Genomic DNA, 25,417 nt, shown 5'->3' on the forward strand with positions numbered 1-25,417 from the left:
TTGCTTTAATAGAGGAATGCAGTGCCATATTGCAAAACAAACTGCCTCCAAAGCTGAAGGATCCAGTAAGCTTCTCCATACCTTATCTCATTGACGACAAGAAAATAGGCAAGGCCCTCTGCGATCTTGGGGTAAGTGTGAGTTTAATGCCTCTATCAATATGCCAAAAGCTAGAAGTCAAAGAACTAAAACTCACAACAATTTCATTGCAATTGGCTAACTGGTCCGCTAAATATCCTGTGGAAATACTCGAGAACATTCCTATCAAGGAGGGCAAATTCTTCATTCCAGTTGATTTTGTTGTCCTTGAGATGGAAGAGGATGTTCAAATCTCCATCATCTTGGGAAGACCTTTCTTGGCAACCGCCAGAGCAATCATAGACGTAAAAAACGGGTGACTGACTCTCAAGGTAGGAGATGAAGAAGTGGAATTCAACCTGTTTGACACAATGAAGCATAAATTCAAACCTGATGAATGCCTTAGAGTTGACATAGTTGACAAGAAAGTTGAGGAAGAATTTCATAAGACTCATTCTGAAGATCCCCTTGAAGCATGCATTGTGCACAACCACACAGTGAATGATGAGAACATAGAAATAGCAGCCTGTGCATAATATTTAGCAGCTCATCCACTCCTACCCTTGACTCAAGCTTTGAAGGTAGAAGTGCTGAAGGAGGAATAAACCAAAAGCAATCCGGAGAAAAATTCTGAGCAGGTAGAACTCAAACCTTTTCCCTCTACGCTAAGGTATGCATTCTTAGACTCAAATTCTGAATATCCTACTATTATTAATGCCAATCTATCTGAAATAGAAGAGGAAAAATTACCAAGAGTTCTTAGGACACAAAGCAAGAGCACAGGGTATAAAATAAAATACCTGAAAGTGTTTCATCCTTCAATTTGCATGCATAGGATACCTATGAAAGAAAACAGTAGACCCACTATTGAACATCAAAGAAAACTTAACCCAAACATGAAAGAAGTAGTGAAAAAGGAAATTTTGAAACTATTAAATGCATGTATTATATACCTGATTTCTGATAGTAAATGGGTTAGTCCAATGCATATAGTACCTAAAAAAGGTTCGACAACTATCATTCAAAATGCAAACGATGAATTAATCTCTACTAGGGTAGTTACTAGTTGGCGCATGTGCATAGACTGTAGGAAATTAAATAGTACCACCAGAAAGAACCATTTTCCTCTTCCTTTCATAAACAAAATGCTGGAAAGATTAGTAAAACATTCCTACTTCTGCTAACTAGATGAGTATTCGGGATTCATTCAAATCCCTATTCACCCAGAAGACTAATAAAAGACCACATTCACATTCCCTTATGGAACATTTGCATATAGAAGAATGCCCTTTGTGTTAGTAGTATGCCCTAGAGCATATCATTTAGTATGTATCTTGTACATGTTTTTATTAATAGAAGGCATTTCCACTTTTCCGTTTACATAATATATTTATGTGTAATAGAAAAAGTCCATTGATATGTTGTTAGAAATTCTATTCTTAAGTTGTTAAGAATATGAGTGACAGTATTTCTAGTACAAAGTATCATAAATAGGTTCACAATAGAGGATAGTTCATAATAAGGATATGACTTATCCAGAAAGATTGTATTCATGTTTGTTCCCAAGTTATTTATATGAGATATAGATAAGATGGAATGGTGAGTCTCATGCCATATAACAAACATGATAGGCACTTATACATGATAAGTAGGCCGAACCAGTGACACTTATGATAAGCACATGGAGTTTACTCTTGTCAATGCATTCTCATAAATCATATCAGTGCATATAATCTTTAGACCTAAGATAGCACAATTATCTTGTATATAGGTGGTTTGAGTTTGATACTGCTTTTATACTTGTACTATGTATAGGTATATGGGCATGTGTTGGCTCCTACTAGTTATATATGGAGATAGGTGTTGATCAAGATGGAATCTGTTCCTCTAAGTAAATAGAGATAAAATTCTATATTTATTTAATTGTTCTTTATGTTTCAAGTTCCTGGCCTGGACAGATAGATTTATTCAGAAAGAGTTTCTGATGAGAAAATCTTTTTAATCAAGAACTGGAATTAAAAGAGAACATAATATTCATAGCAAATGGAGTTTGACATAAACCATGACTCCAGTTTGAGTTGGGATTTTGTAACAGAGAGATTCTAGTGCATGGTAACATATGATTATAGGTTCATTTAAGGTAAACTTTATTACTGATTGGGTGGTCATGGCATGCTATGCTAGGTGTTAACCATGGTTTATGAGGTGCATAAAATGATTTAGAGAAATCATTTATGGTAAGAAAGAGTTGTGATGATATTAAGAGTTGATATTATGTCTCATTGCCAATTAGTGATAAGCCTAGTAAGTCACACACATACACAAGTTATCACCTAATTAAATATGATATGATTTAATTAATTAATTGAAGAGTTTAATTGATTAATTAAATAGGTTTGGTTTGCAATTAGATTGCAAAGTCCCTAGCATGACTTGAAACCAAATCTAGATTATTGGATGTATAGTATAAGTTAAATTTATATTTAAAGTGTTTAAATATGAATTTAATTAATGAGAAATTAATTAATAAAGATTAATTAATTGATTTATATTTGATATAAATTGATTAGAAGAAGAGAAATAATTATTTTGGATTGAGAACTCAAAATTAACACGCAGGGGCATTTTGGTCATTTCACAGGATGACATGTGGCACCATGAGATGGTGACACATGGCATTATACATAAGCTTGCAAAATGTCTTTTAATCATGTAAGATGATTAAAATTAAGATTAAATATAGGTTTGACACTTGGCACAATGTAATTGGGTCAATTAAACCTAGAACCAATTAGAGGGTGACATGTGGCAAGGGTTTAATGTGTTAACCTAGCTATATAAGTGTTGTTTTGAAAAGAAAACAACACAACCAGCAGTTATCCTCCTTTATGCCACCACCTTGAAGTTCCCCTTCTCTTCTTCTTCCTCTCTCACCAATTCCAAGAGATTAGCAAACAATCTCTTAAATTAAAAATACTAGAAATTGTTTCTTGTGTCCTATTTACTTCTTTAATCTCTTAAAAGGAAAAACTTGATTTTCTAATTAATAGAAAAAGCTTTAGAACTTGTTCAAGGGCTGCCATAGGTGTTCTTGGTGTGGACAAGATAGAGGGACAACATTTGGTGTCCTGAAGACGCATCCGAAAGGCACAAATACACTGCATGCATTAAGAGGTTAGTGTATTTGTTATTAATCTAATCTAGGGTTCCAAAATTAATTTGATTAATTTTTAAAATCTTAAAAGGCAAATACAGATCCAAAAACATATTAAAAGTGTTTTAATATGTTGTTTATCATTGAAATCAAATAGATAAAAATAAATCTTGCATGATGCATGTGACCCTAGGTGAAAATTTTTTGAATTCAATGGTATAAACTTGTGTTTTTAATGCTTCCACTCCTTCAATTGGTATCAGAGCCACTATATTTGCCATTTAGATTGTTGATTATATGATTTAATTGTGTGTTTTGATCATGAGATGATTTATCCATTGCTGGTTACAATGGATGTGTGGCGGCATACTTGAAGAACACCATCTTTGGTGCGCTAATTTTGACTTCCATGGGTGGCTCAAGGTTTGGCTTTTTAATTTACAATTGTTGTATGATCTAAAAGCTCATCCTATGTCTAATTAAATTATTTAATTAGAATTTTAATCACACAATTAAATTTTGACTCAAATCAGAATTTTTAAAATTGTTTGAATGTGATTTAAATCTGAATTTTAAAAGTTGTTTGAATGTGATTCAAATCTGAATTTTTAAAGTTGTTTGAATCATATTTAAATTAGATTTTTTAAAGTTGTTTGAATAATATTCAGATCTGAATTTTTAAAAATTGTTTGAATGTGATTCAAATCTGATTTTTTAAAAATTGTTTGAATGTGATTCAAATATGAGTTTTTAAGGTTGTTTAAATGTGATTCAAATCTGAATTTTTAAATTTTTTTGAATGAGATTCAAATCTGAATTTTTAAATTTATTTGAATCTTATTCAAATCTAGATTTTTAAGTTGAATATGAGATATTCAATTTAATTTAAGCAAGTATATTTTATTTAATTGTTAAATAGTGATATGCATGATGGATGATCATGGACTATAAAAGACCAATGTGATTGGATTATTTCTTTTATATTTCTTTGGGATTGTAAATTAATTTATTTATTTTAATTTATTTTGGGCTCGTATTATTAAGGTTGTAATAATTTTTGGGTTGTAATTTCATTTATTTAGTTCTTATAAATTCACCTTGGTATGCCAAGCATTACAATGTAATATTGGATTACAAGAAGATCAAGGAGGTCAAGAGCATTGGTGAGACCAGTGGGAGCAATTCAATATCAAGTGTTGATTATATACTCCTTCAGCAACTCTTGTAAAATGAATGAATGAAATGCACTTAGGAATGCCCTGATTCAATTCTTAGTGGCTCAAAATTAAATCCCTTAGAAAGTCCATGATCATACCATATTTACTGCTTATCCATGAATTCATGAGATATATGGGAATGTATGCAATTATATGATATATGCATGCTAAATGGATAATGTGCAAAGTGAGACCTTAATAGTAATTAGAATGACCATAAAATCTTCAAAACAAATGATTAAGTTAGAAATGCTATAATTAAAGTAATTATAACATGGGCCCTCCATTGGAGCAATTATTTTAAGAAATTTTAAATAGTTGCATAAGATGCAATTAATTTAAGAGATTTTCTTAAGAATAATTGTTAAGCATGAGATGTGGTAAATATGTAAATGGTTTGGTGGCCAATATTAGATGTACCTGAGGACATTAAAATTATTTGCATAATTACTGGCTCAATGGGATCAACTTAACTAATGCAAGATAAGTCAATAATTGATGTACCTGAGATTTTGAGCATTAGGGGCTAGGTAAAGGATTGAACCTCACATGAGATATGATGGGCAAGGAATTGCTCACTGATAGTTTATTGTAATTCTAATAATGGATGTACCTGAGGATGATCAATAGAATTATAAAAATTCAATCACCCACTAGAAATCCATCTAACTAGGATTTTCATTTTTTACTTTGGAAGTGTAGGATTTGCTAAGTTAGTGGGAGGATCAATTTGATTAAAAGACCATAATCATTTTGGTTAATTACATGATACATTTACTAACTAATCTGATTACTTTCTGCAATTAATTTTCTGATAATAATGGGCACAGAACAACCACCACCATCCAATATCCTTGCAAGCATACTTGATCGCAATCGTTTGACAGAACCTAATCTCTCTGATTGGCTAAGAAATTTGAAACTTGTCCTGAACCTTGAACATAAAGGATATGTTCTAGATTCAAATATTCTTGGTCCCATACCTCCAGTGGCCACTCAAGAGGAACATGAAATGTAACACCTCTATTTGTATAGCCTTGTATAATTCACTGTTCCGGTAATCGGAGTTGGTCCGGACAATTAAGAGGAATAGAACCACGCCTAAGACAACTAGATAAGCCCTGAACACAAATAATTAGGAATTTTCAATTAGTTAAGTATAAATAAGAAATACATAATACAAGAAGTTTAATGAGCCGAGAGTCACAGCGATGGGTGACCTTCTCAGGAAGGGTTTCAAGGTCGATTTAAGCTCAAATTTTGAACCATAAAATGTGACACCGCGGTCCTTAGGACTATTGCGAACATAGTGGAAAAGAGAAAATCACGAAAAAGAATTGTTAAGCTAGTCAAATAATTAGGTCAGGGATCTGAAAGAAATATTAAATTATTTGCAAACCAGGTCAAACCGGTGAGGGGCAATTTGGTCAATTCACCCCTTGAGGTGATTCATGGCCTAACTGTCTAATAAAATTTGATTAATGAAAATTTTGAAATAGAGAATTAAATTAAAGAAACAAGGAAAACTAAAAGAAAAAGAAAAATAGAGAAAATTAGAATTTTTGACATCATCAAAGTTGATAAGCATGATGCAATAATGTTTAATATTAAATAATTTAATTTGTGGGATAATTATGGCATAAAGGAGTTAAAAAAGCAAAAGGAAAACATAATTTCCTTTCTTTCTTCTTCCTTGCCGTGGCCATCCTCTCTCCTTTCCCTCTCTTTTTATTTTTCCACCATTAAAGCTTATATTTAAGCTTTTAAAACCATAAATTACACCATAAATTTCCTAGTTCCTCATGTTAAACCTTGTTTTTGAGTCTTGAAAAGAAGATTGGAGCAAGAAAGAAAAGGAAAAATTGAAGAAATAAAGACTTGGAAAATCCAACAAAAAGGTTAGTGATGAATTTTCCAATTTCCTCTTCATATTCTTGCTTAGGCAATTAAACTAAGTTAGAAAGTGTTGAAAATTAAAACAAATGGACAAGGTAAGGAACCATAGAAATTTTTTCAGCTATGAGTGGTTAGGGTTTGGTGTGCTTTGACCTAATTGAATATGAATTCTAAGGTTAGTGAAGTTATATGTATGTTTAGAGTATTGAAATTGCATGAATTGAAAATAATTGTGTAATTAGGGTTTTGGCACCTAGGGTTTTGGGAACAAAAAATGTGAGAAATTGTTAAATGATGTGTTTGACCTTGTTGGAGTTGAGAAATGGTCATTTGTGACCAATTGGTGTATGTTGGAAGTGTTAGAACCAAATGCAAATTCAGATTGCTTAGGGTCAAGCTGCAGGCAGCAGGACTAAGGTCCATTTCAGGGACCAAAACTGAAAATTTACAAGTCCAATTGGTGTGAAGTCAATTGGGAATGAAACTAGATACAAAATGACACATTTTTCATGAAGGAATCATGCCCAAAAGGTGACTAAAACCTAGTGAACATATTGTCCAAATCCGGATTAGGCAATCTAACCTGTACAAAAATGACCAAATGAATCTGTTCATTTGGCCATAACTTGGGTTAGGCAAGTCTAAATGACCTAAAATTTTACCAATGGTAAGCTAAGATATAGACCTAAAACTTTCATGAAGAACACCAACTCAAATTATCCGCTTAACCAAGTCATTTAGCCACCCAAAGTTGGTGACCTAAAACTGCCAAAACCAGAATTTGCCTAGAAAATCTGGGTAAGTCTAATCCGGCAGCCATGATTCAAATGGCTATAACTTGAGGTACAAAACTCCAATTGGAGTGATTCGAAAAGGAGAATAAATTTAAGACAATAGGGAACATTTTCTATGGAGAAAATTTTGTCAAATTCTAACAGTAAAATGACCAATGGAACAATGCAACATAAGACACCCAAAACTGAAAATTTGAAAATTTGCCTAAAAGACTTAGAATTTGAGTAAACAACCAAAACCAACAAATTTAGTAACCAAAATGTGGTATGTGCGTGAAGTTGGAATTCCCATACCTATTAAGCCTTAGAAAGTCAACAAATTGACTTGAATAGTATCATGAATAGTAACCCCGAAACATAAATTTTAAAGAACGTCAGGTTTAGTACATTATAGCTAGGTAAAAGTGAATTTAAATTTATTTTTGGATTTATGCTAAGTTATGATACTGAAACACTGTGAAACTGTGCGTTTTAGTGGAAAAGAATACTAGGAAGGAACCCGAGGTGTCGAGTCAAGGCCAAAAGGCGACTCATATAAGATTTGTGCACAGCATAGAATTTCTGTAAATTTTTTTCTGCATATTGTTTTGAATAAATTGAAATATTGAATTATGACATCATTGTGATGAAATATTATTTATGCTTTTGATTTAAATTGTTGAAAGTTGTTTGTGTATATTTGAGATGGCATAAATGTTTAGTAAATTATTAAGATAAGTTTTGAAACTACAGTGTCATTACCATATATTTGAACGCCTCACTAGCATGACTAGTAAGGGAAATCAGTTTCAAATTTTGATTCTTTCTCTGGCTGAAGTGTTGAGGTGTGTGCCAGTAGAAGAAAAAAAAGAATGGGTTCCCATATATTTGAGCTAGCTAGCCTTGTGATATGACTTCTCATAAGCCTCTCGCTATTGAGATAATATTTGTTTCGATCGGCATGATATAACTGTGGGTTTTATGAAATTGGCTTTGACACTTCAAAATGAAATTGTTTGGATTAAAATCTCATAATTCATGTTTTGTATTTAATTCTCATGTTGAGTTCAATTTTTGAATAAATATGATTTAAATTCTGCATAAATATTATTTTAGTATATTGTGCACCACTGAGTCCTAGTACTCAGTGATGGCTGTTATTGTTGTCACAGATATTGAGACTAGAAGAGCAGCAAAGTGAGCTGCTGAAAACAAAGGAGCTACTTACTCTGAAGTCTATCGGGTATATTTTATACCCTGACTGTAAAAATTTATTTTGATGTATGTAATGTATGTAAAGGTATGGACATGTAAAACTGGTTTTAAGCAGTTTGTATAAAGTTTGTAATAAATTTTAGTTTGGATTTTTCCTAATGTAAATTTTTTGTATGATGTATATAAATTGTTTTACATTTAATTACATATGAATGGAAATATTTTATTTTAATTTGAATGAAATTAATTAGTAATATTTTGGATGATATTTGAATTGAAAATTGTGGATTTGAATTTTTGGAAATTGATAAGTGATGTTGAAATTGATTGGGATGGTTGTGAAATTGAAGAAGTTGTTAAGACAAATTATTGGAAGTGCTTTTTACAGGAATTTGAAGAACTATTTTCTCAAAATACAGATGGCACTCTGCCGAAATTTCTATAAAATTTGCAGAAAAATAAAATGGGACAAAAATTTTACTAGTTTTAAAACTTTGAATAAATGATTTTAATACCTATTAGAAAATGCTCACCACTTATAAAAGTAAGAAAATTATTTTAAAATCCCTTGTAGGGTACTTAATGAGTTATCGATAGGTGAAGTTCGGTAGTTCATTAGGTATTCTACGGGATCATGTTATGCCTTACAGAGGGATAAGGCGTGACATGTTTTAGTGGTATCAGAGCAAAAATTTTGAGGTATGTTTTAACTTGTGAATTTGTGTCTTTTCTTTGGTAAGTACAACTACTCAATGTCCTTATTGGTTACATACAGTGCATTACATCATAAATATGAACTAACGGAGGGAAATCTCCTTGTGTTATTTATTCAGGAGATATCCTATTCCAGACTGTTATGGAAGAAAGGGATCGCTCAGTTGAGCAATCGGTTGAAGCTAAGGCACAAGGGGAAGCCCCAGCTCTACAGAATGTCAGTGGGTCAATGGCACCAGCCCCACAAATGCTGCAATTTCCTACACAGTTCGCACAGCAGATAGTGTTAATGTTTCAAAAATGGTGAGGTATGCTGCTAAGCTCCACCCGGACTCTTGTGGTGCAACCTCAAGCTCTAGTTAGACAGTATGACAAGTCACAAAGTATGAACTACTGAATTTAAAGTACTGATAGACCCTTTAGAGGTAGAGTAATGGCTAGAAAGAATGGACAGAGTGTTCAAGAAGCTACACCACCTAGATGAGCTGTCACACCTCACCCCTCTGTAAGGCATGACATGATCCAGTAGAATACCTAATGAACTACCAAACTTCACCTACCGATAATTCATTAAGTACACTACAAGGGATTTTAAAACAATTTTCTTACATTATGGAAGTGGTGAGCATTTTGGGAGGAATTAAAAACCATTTATTCAAAGTTTAAATACTAGTAAAAATTTTTGTCCATTTTAATTTTGCCATGAATTTTATAAAAATTTTGACAGAGTTCCGTTTATATTTGGAGAAAACAGTTCTTCAAATACCTTAAAAAAACACTTCCAATAATTTTCTCAACTCTCAACCTTCAATTAATCTCAAATCAACTCAATTCAATTCACTTCAAAATAATTCCACAATCCAAATCAAAATTTATCATCTCAAAATATTTAATAACATCATTCACAAGGCATAAAGTATGAAATTCACAAGTGCAAACATTAATTTACAAAAGGAAATCCAAAAATAATAATATTACAATTTATTTTACAACTGCTCAACTTTACATTGATACATAAAACATTTCTATATTTACATCAAAATTAACTATGAGGGTATAAAATAATACCCGTACAAAAAGATCAGTGTAAGTCCTCAACTCAATAGCAGCTCACTCTGCTGCTTTTTCCTTGCTCTTATCTGCGACAGCAAAATAAGCTATCGCTGAGTATAAAAATACTCAGTGGTGCACAATAAAAATTTTAAATACAATACATAAATCATTCATTACCAAAACATAATTTAAATATTTCTCAATCACATTTCACAATTATCAAAACTTAGAATAACACAATTTAGTCAAATAATTTAACAAACACAGTGTTGCCAAAATCATACACAACTTAAGCCATGATACAAAATTTTCGATCAATGCCGTGTTGTACACCACGACAAAGCAATCTACAACCTCACTAATCGAAATCAATGAGGGAGGTGGCTAGCTAGCTAATGAGTACTCATCTGATCTCAACCTCAACTGGCAAGCCAGAGAGGGAGGAAAATGAACGATCTCAACCCCATAAATGGTGGAGGAATAATGTGATACTATCATGCTAAGTGTGAACACAAAATCAATTCAAAACAATTTATTCAAATAATTTATAAGAAATCTGGTCAATTTTCAAAGTCATATTCACAATCATAAATGGCAACACAATTCATAATTAACCCAAAAAAATCAAATTTTCAAGAATCATATATTCAAACGAAAATTACTGTGCACAGACCTGACGTGAGTCGCCTCTAGGCCTTGACTCAGTCTCTCCGAGTTTCCAAGTCTTTTTCAGTTGAAATACGCAGTTTCATAGCGTTTCAGTACCATAACTTAGCATAAATCCAAAAATAAATTTAACTTCACTTTTACCTAGCTCTAACGTGCTAAATTCGACGTTCTCGAAGTTTTTGTGTTTCGGGTTACTATTCACTACACTATTCAAGTCAAATTGTTGACTTTCTAAGGCTTAATAGGTATGGGAACTCCAACTTCACCCACATACCACATTTTGGTCATTAAATTTATTGGTTTTGGTCATTTTCTCAAAGCTTAAGTCCTTTAGGCAAAATTGTCAAATTTTCAGTTTTGGTGTCCCTAGTTGCACTGTTCCATTGGTAATTTTACTGTTGGAATTTGGCAAAACTTCCTTCATAGAAAATGTTCCTTATTGTCTTAAGTTTATTCCCATTTTTGAATCACCCCAATTGGAATTTTGTAGCTCAAGTTATGGCCATTTGAACCATGGCTGCCGGATTGGAAACAACCCAGATTTTCTGGGCAATTTTGGTGCTGGCAGTTTTGGGTCACCAACTTGGGGTGGCCAAATGACTTGGTTGCTGCAAGAATTTGGGTTTGTATTCTTCATGAAAGTTTTAGTTCTATATCTCACCTAACTACTGGTAAAATTTCAGGTCATTTGGATCTGCCTAGCTCGAGTTATGACCAAATGAACAAACACTGTTCATTTGGTCAGTTTGTACAGGGCAGCCTGCACTTTTCCAACTTTGGTCAATTTGTTCACTAGGTTTTGGTCACTTTTTGGGCATGGTTCCTGAATGAAAATTGTGTCATTTTATGTCTATTTTCATCCCCAATCAGTCCCATATCAATTGGACTTGTAAAATTTCATTTTTGGTCCTTCAAAGCTGACTTGGTCATGCTGCCAGTAGCATGACCACACTCCCTCCGAATTTAGCTTTAATTCCAACCATTCCAACACAACTAATTTGGTCACAAATGACCATTTTTTACTTGACAATAGGTCAAAGACACTATTTACTCATTTCTCACATTTTTGGTTCATAAACCCTAAGTCCCAAAACCCTAACTTACTAAATTGTTGTATTTAACCACATTTAATGCATTTAACTATAATCACTAAGCTAATTGGGGTTTATATACTCATTCAAATCCATCAAACCATGCAAATCATACTCCCCTTCAAGCTGGCTGAAATTTCAGTTTGGTCCTCCCCACATATTTTTTTTTTTTTTATTTTAAGTTTGTTTACAAGTTCTTGATGCTATACATACACTAATTAAACTAAAAATTTGAAGTTTACATTACTAACCTTAAATGAAGTCTTTGATCTTCACTTCCTCTCAATTTTCTTCAATTCTTCTCCTTCTAATCTTCCTTCCAATATTTGTTTATAATTTTTCTTCAAGAAAATCAAAGGATTTATGGTGGAATTAATATTTAGGAAGTTTAAAAATAAGCTTTCATGGAGGAAAAGTTTGAGAGAGAGCTCGGGAGAGAGAGGCGACAACTAGGGAAGAAGATAATGAAATTTATTTTTTTTTCTTTTCCTTTCTTTATTTATTTTGTCTTATGGAAGACCCCAAAATCCCATTTAATTTAATTTATTAATTATTACTTTTATGACATCATGCATGATGTCATGCATGATGTCATCTCCTTACACTTTTTCTTTTTCTTTTTATTTATTTATTTTTTTCTATTAGTTCTTTAATTTAATTCCCGACTCCGAAATTTTCTTTTCTCTGATTTTATTTGACAGTTAGGTCAGGAGTCAGCTCTCGGGGTCAATTGACCAAATTGTCCCTCGCCGGTTCATCCCGGTTTGCAAATAATTTAATATTTCTTCCGGCTCCCTGATCTAATTATTTGACTGACTTAATAGTCCTTTTTCGTGATTTTCTCTTTTCCACTGTGTTCGTAAGGATCCTAGGGACCGCAGTGTCACATTTTATGATTCAAAAATTGAGTTTAAAATGACTTCGCAGTCGTTCCTGAGAAGGTCACCCATCACTGTGACTCTCGGCTCGTTTAACCTCTTCTGTTCTATTTTTCTTATTTATACTTAACTAATTGAACAGTACTAATTATTTGTGTTTATGGCTTCTCTAATTGACTTAAGTGTGGTTCTAATCCCCTTAATTATTCGGACCGACTTCGGTCACCGGAACAGTGAAATATACCATGCTATACCAATGGGGGTGTTACAATTCTCCCCCCCCCCCCTTAAATAAATTTCGTCTCGAAATTTTACCTGGTATCAATCTCTGAATAGCTGTGGGTGTTGTCTCCTCATGTCCTCCTCTCGTTCCCAAGTAGCCTCCTAGCCCGAATGATGGTTCCACAACACTTTTACCAATGGTATCTGCTTGTTCCGTAGCTGCTTCACCTCATAAGCCAGAATCTTTATGGGTTCTTCATCATATGTGAGGTCTGGATTCACTTCAATTTCTTCTAGTGGTAGTACATGAGATGGGTCTGATCGATACCTTCTCAACATAGACACATGGAAGACATTATGTATCTTCTCCAACTCTGGAGGTAGTGCTAACCGATATGCCAAGGGACCCACTCTTTCTAGAACCTCATATGGCCCAATGAAATGAAGACTTAGTTTCCCCTTTCTGCCAAATCTCATAATTTTCTTCCAAGGAGAAACTTTGAGGAAAACTTTCTCACCCACTGCATACTTAATATCCCTTCTTTTCAAATCAATATAGGACTTCTGACGGTCTGATGCAGTCTTAAGTTGATCTCTGATTACCCTGATCTTCTCCTCAGTTTGCTGAACAATTTCAGGTCCAATTATCTTTCTTTCAGCCACGTCATCCCAACACAACGGGGTTCTACATTTTCTGCCATACAAAGCTTCATATGGAGGCATCCCAATGCTTGATTGGTAGCTGTTGTTGTAAGCAAACTCAATCAAAGGCAAGTGTGTATCCCAACTACCCTCAAACTCAATCACACAAGCCCGTAGCATGTCCTCTAAGATCTGAATTACCCTCTCGGTGGCTATCATGCGTGGGTGGAATGCACGATCTTGAAGTTCAATCTAGTTCCTAGGGCTCTCTGAAGACTACCCCAGAATCTAGAAGTGAACCTAGGATCTCTGTCTGATACAATGGATACTAGCACTCCATGAAGCCTCACAATCTCATCGATGTACAACCTGGCCAATCTGTCTAAATTGTAGTCCATTCAGACTGGCAAAAAATGAGTAGATTTAGTCAGTCTGTCAATAATGACCCATACTGCATCATGACTCTTCTGTGTCCTCGGAAGTCCCATTACAAAATCCATCATTACTCTTTCCCATTTCCATTCTGGCACTGGTAGTGGATGTAATAACCCAGTGGGTACTTGATGCTCTGCCTTTACTTGCTGACAAGTTAGGCATTTGGATACAAACTCTGCCACATCTCTCTTCATACCCATCCACCAGTAATGCTCCTTTAGCCGTCTATACATTTTTGTACCACCAGGGTGCGTGGCAAAAGGAGACTCATGTGCTTCCTTCAAAATGATCTACCTCAAATCAACATCATTAGGAACACATATTCTACCCTGGTGTAGCAGTAGACCATCATCTCTGATTGAAAACTATGGTTTCTTGCCCTGTCTGACTTCTTCCAATAGCTTCTGATACCTTTCATCATTCTGAGCAGCCATTCTAATCTGATCAATCAACACTGGCTGTGCATGCCATGCAACTGCTGTCTGCCCCTCATCATTAATCTCTAAACTGGAATGTAATGATCTCAACTCATGTACCAAAGATAAAGTAGTAACCCATAGACTTGCCATAGTCTTGCGACTTAGGGCGTCAGCTACAACATTAGCTTTCCCTGGCTAATAGTCTATCAGATAATCATAGTCTTTTATCAACTCTAACCATCTCCTCTGGCTCAAATTCAACTCTTTCTGGGTGCCCAAATACTTCAAACTCTTATGATATGTGTAGATGTAGCACTTCTCCCCATACAAATTGTGACACCCCTTACCCGACTGCAGTGTAGCCGAGCAAGTTATGCCACTCAGTGTGCCGGAGCACTCTATTTTATCTTAATTCATTTTTTATCATAGTTTTGAAAATAACTTGTGAAATATAATTCATTTATTGAAATTGTAATTTATTTGAGGTTCCGAAAATTTTATAGAAAATCCGGCGGAGTATCGGCTAAAAATGGAGAAAACAGTTCTTCGGAACCTGTGAAAAACACTTTCTATGATCATATTCAATCAATCCCAACTCCAATTATCAACAAAGTCTCAGAATAATTTCATCAATTTCATTTATTTCTCAATCATTCATCTCATGGTACTCATATACAATTCACATTTTGTATCACATCAAGTTACAGCAATTTCTTAACGATTCCTCTATTTGTCATCTCACATCATCATTAGACTCAAATCATAAATAAATTCTCACATGTGATTTATAATCACAAATTACAAGTACTTACATTAATACAAAATTATATTACATTTGTTCAAATACATATAATAAAATAAGAGTTTAATTACCAAATTTACAAAAATCTCAAAATACAAAATGGGACCTAGTGTCCTAATGCACTGTAGTCTGTGAGGTGACACGGACGCTATGCAGAACTGTGAATGGCCTTACCCAATCTGTGGTCTACCGGGCCCTCTGTCCAAATCTTCAGTACCTACGCGTTGCAAAAGCGACGCGCTAAGCATAAAGCTTAGTGGTGCCAATAATACAAGAAAATATAATATGCAAATAAAAATAATAGTTTCCTTGCTATTGTGTTCATAAGAATTGACTAATTACTAACTTATTGTTTAGTCGAGGGCTAATCATGTTTTATGATATTAACTTCTTCATGCATTTCATTAATTATTTTCTTCATGATCTTGAGCTTCTTTGTATTTTTGTAATCATTCCTGATACTTAATTTTCGTATTTTCTTTAATAATCAGTGCAACCACAGTTATACTTTTCAATGCCCAAGTAACCTATCTTTGGGCGGATGGATAATGGGTCGTTGGCCTTTGGACACCGCATGATGCCTCGAACATCATACCATGGGACGCAGCGTCTACCACGTATCGATCGGTATGGCTAAAAAGCCATGATATCACATAATCGGGCATAAAAGCCATGAATACGGGCATAAAGCCATGAATACAGGCATAAAGCCTTTTGCAGTACTGCTAAAACAATATCCTATTGGCATGCCAAACTATCCAAACCAATCTTGTTAGGTATACTAGGGCATTTGATACTTTAAAATTCTTCAATCTTTGAATTTTAACTTTTGGTGTCACTATTCATTTCATTGGTCAACAAGAAAGTTGACTTTTGCATAGAAAGTAGGTACATTGACTTTGGCACTTCAAACATACCACATTTTTCATTTAAAACTTGTTGGAAGTGATCACCATTACCATTTCTAGGCTTAAACCAAAGGAAACAAAATTTTCAGTTTTTGAAGCTTAACTTTACTATTCCATTAAGCACTGTTACAGTGGGAATTTGAGGAAATGGTAAACATGAAAGTTGTTTCTTATTTTGTCTAGTTGAATTTATTTTTTTGAATCACTCCATTTTGAGTTTTGTAGCTCAAGTTATGGCTAAAATAAGTTTACTGTTCACGTGTACTGTTCATGCTGAAAATTTGGGTTTTGGCAGATTTTGGTCCAAATTTGGTTAGTAATTTGACCAAGTTAAGTTCATAATTTGGTCTGACTTTCTTCATATGAAATGTTCTACTATACCTTAGGTTTCCATCGGTTCAAGAATCGCCTAAATCTGAGTTTTCTAGAGGGAGTTATAGTCATCCAAACATTACTGTTCAAATGAAAATCTGCAGAGTTACAGGTTTGATAACTTAACTTTGCTCAATAATTTGAATGGGTTAATGGCATAATTTGGGGTGATGTTCTTCATGAAAGTTGTTTTCTATATCATATCTTGTTGCTTTAAAAAGTTCAGGTCAATTTGACCATTCTACAGTGAGTTATGGCCAAATGAACAGTTACTGTTCATTTGGTCATTCTGCAGGGGCTATTTGCAGGGTATTCGGATTGGGGCCAACTTTTGGTCCACTTGCTTTGGTCTTTTGGGCTTGGTTTCTTCAGCAAAAATGTGCCATTATAAGCCTAATTTCATGTCCAATTGGCCAAACACCAACTGGGCCAACACAGCCAAAGATATGGCAGTCCAAGTGGACTGAAATTTCAGTCACCCTGCTGCACTCATAAGGCAGCATACTCATTCACTTTGCCATGCTACATTTCAGTCCAATTTATGGTCAACTTGCCTAAAATGGTCCCTAATTGACCATTAAAATGTTCTCTAACAATTTCATAAGCAAAGTCAAATTTTTCACTCCTAAACCCTAACTCAAAGTCATGGTTTTTACAAATTTCTTTAGTTATCTCTTTCATTATTTGTATATATATATGTATACACTTTAAACATAATCTCTAATTCACTCTAAGTCCATTAATACAATCAAACTCATTCCTTCCTAGGGCTGCCGAAAGTTCATAGGGTACATATACATGAGTTTAGTTCATTTAATCTACCATTTCACATCAATTTCAAGTTCTTAACATGAAATAAAAGAAATACTTATATAAATAAGCACTAACCTCACTTTAACCTCTTCTTGCACTTGTAGAAACTTTGGAATTTCCTCACTTTTTGATAATCAAAATATTCCTCTTGATGTGGGGATAAATTTTAGTAAAGGGGCTTAGGGATTTTGGTGGATAGATAAGGAGAAAATGCAAGCTTAAAGCTTGAAAATTTGATGAAGAAAATGGCCATGGAGATTCGGGGAAGAAGGAGAAGGTGAGCAGATTGCTTTTTCCTATTTTGACTTCTTTTCTCTTATTTAATGTCTTATAAATGTATTTGTTAAGTTTTGATTGGCTAAGGGGTTTTAATTACATCAAGCTTATGTCATTAATGCCTTTTTATTTGATTTTCCTTTCTTCTTTCTTTAACTCATTTCTAATTAAATTTTTACTAATATTTATTCATATTTTAGATCATAATAATTATTTACTTAACTGGACAAGTCGGTTAAAAATTGTCTCTGAAGGCGAAATGACCAAAATGCCCTCCGTTTGGCTTAATGGGTCAAAATTGTCTGTACCGATTGAAAAATTTTTCTAAATATTTTCTTGGCATTCTAATGCCATAGGAACCTCAATGACCCTTCTCTAGAGTCCCAAAAATTATTTTATGAATTTTTTCCCGGGTCTAGGGCTCCTCGTTGCGAGAACCGCAACTTACCTCTGGTTACCCATCGCTTGGGCACCGGCTCATTTGACTTAGTTGCATTTTATTTCTAAAATTTTTTCTAAATTTTTCTTATTAATATTTGAGTTAATTATGGTTCCTCGCTTTAGTTTAAATATTTTTCCGGACGTTCTAGCTGTCCGGACCGACACCGGCCACCGGAACAGTAGACTGTACGGAGTTGCTACGGGGAGGGTGTTACACAAATAATGTCTCCAGATCTTAAGAGCAAACACAATAGCTGCAAGCTCCAAGTCATGTGTCGGATAATTCCTCTCATGCGGTTTTAGCTGGCGTGATGCATAGGCAATGACATTCCTATCTTGCATTAATACACAGCCTAACCCATTGTGAGAAGCATCATTGTAAACTGTATATTCTTTACCCGGTGTAGGTAAAGTCAGGACTAGAGCCTCAGTCAAACATCTCTTCAATTCATCAAAACTCCGTTGGCATTTGTCCGTCCACTGAAATTTCACATCCTTTCTAAGTAGCTTGGTCAATGGAGATGCCAACATGGAGAATCCCTTCACAAATCGACGGTAGTATCCAGCTAAACCTAGAAAACTGTGAATCTCTGTGACATTTCTGGGTAGCTTCCAATTAAGGACAGCTTCAATCTTGCTAGGATCTACCTTAATACCCTCTACTGATACTATGTGCCCCAAAAATGATATCTCCTTCAGCCAAAATTCACACTTCGACAGTTTGGCATATAGCTGTTTCTCCCTCAAAGTCTGTAGTACAATCCACAGATGTCTATCATGCTCTTCTGCATTCCTCGAATAGACCAATATATCATCAATAAATACCACAACAAATTGGTCGAGGTATGGTCTGAAGATAGTGTTCATCAGATCCATAAAAGCAGCCGGAGCATTAATTAACCCGAATGGCATGACCAAGAACTCATAATGGCCATAGCGGGTTACGAAGCGATTTTAGGAATACTCTGCTCTTGTACTCTCAACTGATAATAACCTGATCTCAGGTCAATTTTGGAAAACACAGTTGCACCTCTCAACTGATCAAATAAGTCATCAATACGGGGCAATGGATATCTGTTCTTTATTGTCACCTTATTCAACTGCCGATAGTCAATGCATAACCGGAGAGTGCCATCCTTCTTCTTAACAAACAATAATGGCACTCCCCAAGGTGGCACACTAGGGTGGATAAAGCCCTTATCAAGCAGCTCTTGCAACTACACTTTCAATTCTTTCAGTTCTGCAGGTTCCATTCTATACGGTGTTATGGAGATTGGGTCCACACCAGGAATAACATCAATTTCAAACTGCACTTCTCTTTCTGGGGGTAATCCTGGCAATTCATCAGGAAACACATCCGGAAAGTCACATCTGATAGGAATGTCCTCGATCTTTGGACTCCCCACTTGGGTGTCTATCACATGTGCCAAGTATGCCTCACATCCTTTCCTAATCATTTTTCTGGCCAGTGTAGCTGAAATAATGTTTGAAGGCAATAACTGCCTCTCTCCATGTATTACTACATCACCATACTGAGGGAGACCAAAAGTGACTGTCTTCAGTCTGCAGTCAATCATCGCATGATGCCTAGATAACCAATCCATGCCCAAGATAATGTCATAATCTCTGAAGGGAATTTCAATTAAATCAGACAGAAAAGTGTGTCCTTGGATCACCAAAGAACAATCCCTATATAATTTATTTACCCTGACCTCCTGGCCTAATGGACTAGTTACTAGCACATCATAATCCATTGGTACACACTGAATAGCAGTAGAACACATCACACTAGCACTAACATGCGAATGTGTGGAGCCAGGATCAAATAACACATGTACATCTTGGTCAAGGATGGAGAAAATACCAGCTACTACGTCTGATGTTTCAGCTTCCTCCCTCTGACTCATGGTATACACTCTGATTGGTGCTCTACTGGATACTGGCTGGTTAACAGTGCTTTGACTTCCAGGAGTGTTACTAGGACCCCTACCTCTGCCTCTACCTCTAGCAGCTGACTGTGACCCTCTAGGTGCAGAGACTTAGGCTGATCCTTCAGATGTAGCAGAAGGTCCAGACCAGCGTAGACTAGTGCAATCCTTAGGGAAATGTCCGCTCCCTCCATAGTAAAAACATGCACCAGTAGCTTTGAAACAAACCCCACCATGAGTTCTACCACAAGTTTCACACTACCGTACTGATAGAGCTCCTCGGGGTGCCTGCTGGGTCTGCTGACCAGACCGGGGTGGTCTTTGGCCAGAAAATCTGCCTCTGCCAGATCTATGGGAGCTGGATCCCCTAAATTGATTCCTATTTCCAGAACCACTCTCAAATGTTTGTCCCGTAGTCTTTTCAGTCTTCTCTTTCTCTTGTGTACCCTTCTTTACTACCCCTTCAGATTATATCCTTTCCAGTTCCAGGGCCTGTGAGATCAACTCAGCGAAATTCTGATGTCGGAAACCCACAACTTGCATTCTCAGATTCAGCCTTAACCCAGACTCAAACCTCTTACATCTATCTCTGGGGGTGGAGACTAAGCTTCCAGCATAGTGGCTTAGCCTTGAGAAGTCTCTCTCATACTCTGCTATGGTTCGGTCCCCTTGTTTCAAACTTAAGAATTCTTGTAATTTCATATCCACATATGCATCGGGAACCCACTTCCGTTTTCCCAAATTTTCTATTTCCTGAGATCAAACATAAGGAGGTTGATCTTCGTTAGTGCATATTCATGATGTAAATACGTCATATGTATCAATTAAAGACACTTGAGCAGTTGTACTTATCAAAGAAATATTCATACACATAGTTAAAATTTATTTAAAAACTATGCTCTGATACCACAAAAACATTTCACACCTCACCCCTCTGTAAGGCGTAACATGATCCCGTAGAATACCTAATGAACTACCAAACTTCACCTACCGATAATTCATTAAGTACACTACAAGGGATTTTAAAACAATTTTCTTACATTCTGGAAGTGGTGAGCATTTTGGGAGGAATTAAAAACCATTTATTCAAAGTTTAAATACTAGTAAAAATTTTTGTCCATTTTAATTTTGCCACAAATTTTATAAAAATTTTGACAGAGTTCCGTTTGTATTTGGAGAAAACACTTCTTCAAATACCTAAAAAAAACACTTTCAATAATTTTCTCAACTCCCAACCTTTAATTAATCTCAAATCAATTCAATTCAATTCACTTCAAAATAATTCCACAATCCAAATCAAAATTTATCATCTCAAAATATTTAATAACATCATTCACAAGGCATAAAGTATGAAATTCACAAGTGCAAACATTAATTTACAGAAGGAAATCCAAAAATAATATTATTACAATTTATTTTACAACTGCTCAGCTTTACATTGATACATACAACATTTCTATATTTACATCAAAATTAACTATGAGGGTATAAAATAATACCCGTACAAAAAGATCAGTGTAGGTCCTCAACTCAATAGCAGCTCACTCTGTTGCTTTTTCCTTGCTTTTATCCGCGACAGCAAAATAAGCTATCGCTGAGTATAAAAATACTCAGTGGTGCAGAATAAAAATTTTAAATACAATACATAAATCATTCATTGCCAAAACATAATTTAAATATTTCTCAATCACATTTCACAATTATCAAAACTCAGAATAACACAATTTAGTCAAATAATTTAACAAACACAGTGTTGCCAAAATCATACACAACTTAAGCCATTACACAAAATTTTCAATCAATACCGTGTTGTACACCATGACAAAGCAATCTACAACCTCACTAATCAAAATCAATGAGGGAGGTGACTAGCTAGCTAATGAGTACTCATCCGATCTCAACCTCAAATGGCAAGCCAGAGAGGGAGGAAAATGAACGATCTCAACCCCATAAATGGAGAAGGAATAATGTGATACTGTCATGCTAAGTGTGAACACAAAATCAATTCAAAACAATTTATTCAAATAATTTATAAGAAATCTGGTCAATTTTCAAAGTCATATTCACAATCATAAATGGCAACACAATTCATAATTAACCCAAAAAAATTAAATTTTTAAGAATCATATATTTAAACGAAATTACTGTGCACAGACCTGACGTGAGTTACCTCTAGGCCTTGACTCAGTCTCTCCGAGTTTCCAAGTCTTTTTCAGCTGAAACACATAGTTTCATAGTGTTTCAATACCATAACTTATCATAAATCCAAAAATAAATTTAACTTCACTTTTACCTAGTTCTAACGTGCTAAATTCAACGTTCTTGAAGTTTTTGTGTTTCGGGTTACTATTCACTATACTATTCAAGTCAAATTGTTGACTTTCTAAGGCTTAATAGGTATGGGAACCCCAACATCAGCCACATACCACATTTTGGTCATTAAATTTGTTGGTTTTGGTCATTTTCTCAAAGCTTAAGTCCTTTAGGCAAAATTGTCAAATTTTCAGTTTTGGTGTCCCTAGTTGCACTGTTCCATTGGTAATTTTACTGTTGGAATTTGGCAAAACTTCCTTCATAGAAAATGTTCCTTATTGTCTTAAGTTTGTTCTCATTTTTGAATCACCCCAATTGGAGTTTTGTAGCTCAAGTTATAGCCATTTGAACCATGGCTACCGGATTGGAAACAACCCAGATTTTCTGGGCAATTTTGGTGCTGGCAGTTTTGGGTCACCAACTTTGGGTGGCCAAATGACTTGCTTACTGGTAGAATTTGGGTTTTTATTCTTCATGAAAGTTTTAGGTCTATATCTCACTTAACCACTGGTAAAATTTCAGGTCATTTGGATCTGCCTAGCTCGAGTTATGACCAAATGAACAAACACTATTCATTTGGTCAGTTTGTACAGGGCAGCCTGCACTTTTCCAACTTTGGTCAATTTGTTCACTAGGTTTTTGTCACTTTTTGGGTATGGTTCCTAAATGAAAATTGTGTCATTTTATGTCTACTTTCATTCCCAATTAGTCCCATATCAATTGGACTTGTAAAATTTCATTTTTGGTCCTTCAAAGCTGACTTGGTCATGCTGCCAGCAGCATGACCACACTCCCTCCGAATTTAGCTTTAATTCCAACCATTCCAACACAACTCATTTGGTCACAAATGACCATTTTTTACTCATTTCTCACATTTTTGGTTCATAAACCCTAAGTCCCAAAACCCTAACTTACTAAATTGTTGTATTTAACCACATTTAATGCTTTTAACTATAATCACTAAGCTAATTGGGGTTTATATACTCATTCAAATCCAGCAAACCATGCAAATCATACTCCCCTCCAAGCTGGCCGAAATTTCAGATTGGTCCTCCCCACATATTTTTTTTTTATTTTAAGTTTATTTAAAAGTTCTTGATGCCATACATACACTAATAAAACTAAAAATTTGAAGTTTACATTACTAACCTTAAATGAAGTCTTTGATCTTCACTTCCTCTCAATTTTCTTCAATTCTTCTCCTTCTAATCTTCCTTCCAAGATTTGTTTATAATTTTTCTTCAAGAAAATCAAAGGATTTATGGTGGAATTAATATTTAGGAAGCTTAAAAATAAGCTTTCATGGAGGAAAAGTTTGAGAGAGAGCTTAGGAGAGGGAGGCGGCAACTAAGGAAGAAGATAATGAAATTTATTTTTTTTTTCTTTTCCTTTCTTTATTTATTTTGTCTTATGGAAGACCCCAAATTCCCATTTAATTTAATTTATTAATTATTACTTTTATGATATCATGCATGATGTCATGCATGATGTCATCTCCCTACCCTTTTTCTTTTATTTTTTTTATTTATTTTTTTCTATTAGTCTTTCATTTAATTCCCGACTCTGAAATTTTCTTTTCCCTGATTTTATTTGACAGTTAGGTCAGGAGTCAGCTATCGGGGTCAATTGACCAAATGGCCCCTCGCCGGTTCATCCCGGTTTGAAAATAATTCAATATATCTTCCGGCTCCCTGACCTAATTATTTGACGACTTAACAGTCCTTTTTCGTGATTTTCTCTTTTCCACTATGTTCGTAAGGGTCCTAAGGACCATAGCATCACATTTTATGGTTTGAAATTTGAGTTTAAAATGACTTCGCAGTCATTCCCGAGAAGGTCACCCATCGTTGTGACTCTTGGCTCGTTTAACCTCTTATGTTCTGTTTTTCTTATTTATACTTAACTAATTGAACATTACTAATTATTTGTGTTTATGGCTTCTCTAATTGACTTAAGTGTGGTTCTAATCCCCTTAATTATTCGGACCGACTCCGGTCACCGGAACAGTGAAATATACCAGGCTATACCAATAGAGGTGTTACATGAGCTGAAATTTGAATACTCCGTGTCACTACTACAAGGGGATGCGTATGATTGGTGGAAGACCATCCCCCACAGCTTGCTGAACCACCAGTACTAACCTGGGAAGATTTCATCAGAGAATTCAAACAGAAATATGTCCCAAATGCATATGTGGATCAGAAACTACAATAATTTCTGAGTTTGAAGCAAGATAATGGAGCAGTGGCAGAATATGAGAGGGAGTTCTTCCGTTTAAGCCACTATGCTAGGAGTCTCCTTTCTACCAGCAAGGAAAGGTACAAGAGATTTGAGACTAGTTTGAAGCCCAATTTGAGGATGCAAGTAGTGAGATTCAAACACAGCAACTTCTCTGAGCTCATCTCTCAAGCACTTGAGCTAGAAAGGATTGAATCTGAAGCAACACCTGTAAAAGAAAAATCAGAGAAGACTGAGAAAATAGAGAAAGATAAAGTTGAAAAGTCAGTAGAGCCAATTCCTAGTGGTACTTCTGGGAAGAGGAAGAAATTTAGGGGACCTAGCAGAGGTCGAGGTGGAAGGTTTGGAAGGGGTTGATTCTCTGGACAGAGACCCCCTAGGTCTGGTCAATAGTCGAGCAGGGGTTCACAACCTCCCCGCCCCTGTGAGACTTATGGCAAGATTCATGGGGGAGAATGGTATTGGGCAACAGGAGCTTAATTTAACTGTGGAGGCAAGGGTCATATTGCCAAAGATTGCACTAGTGCTCCTAGATTCGGTCTAGCTCCTACAACTTCAGAAGGATCTATTCAGAGTCCTGCTCCTAGAGGTTCACAACTGGTTGGTAGAGGAAGAGGCAGAGGTAGAGGCAGTGCTTCTGGCAGTCAGGGTACTGTTGGTTAGTCAGCACAAGGAAGTGCTTCAGCCAGAGTTTATATGTTGAGACAGCGGGAAGAGGCTGAGACTTCTGATGTTGTAGCTGGTACATTCTCTATCTTTAATCAAGAAGTATTTGTGTTGTTTGATCCGGGTTCAACCTACTCATATGTTAGTGCTAGCATAGTCAGTTCACTTGTTGTTCCGTATGCCAAAGTGGAATTTGAAGTGCTA

Source organism: Hevea brasiliensis, chromosome 8 (genome assembly GCF_030052815.1).
Source record: "Hevea brasiliensis isolate MT/VB/25A 57/8 chromosome 8, ASM3005281v1, whole genome shotgun sequence".
Classification (NCBI taxonomy): domain Eukaryota; kingdom Viridiplantae; phylum Streptophyta; class Magnoliopsida; order Malpighiales; family Euphorbiaceae; genus Hevea; species Hevea brasiliensis.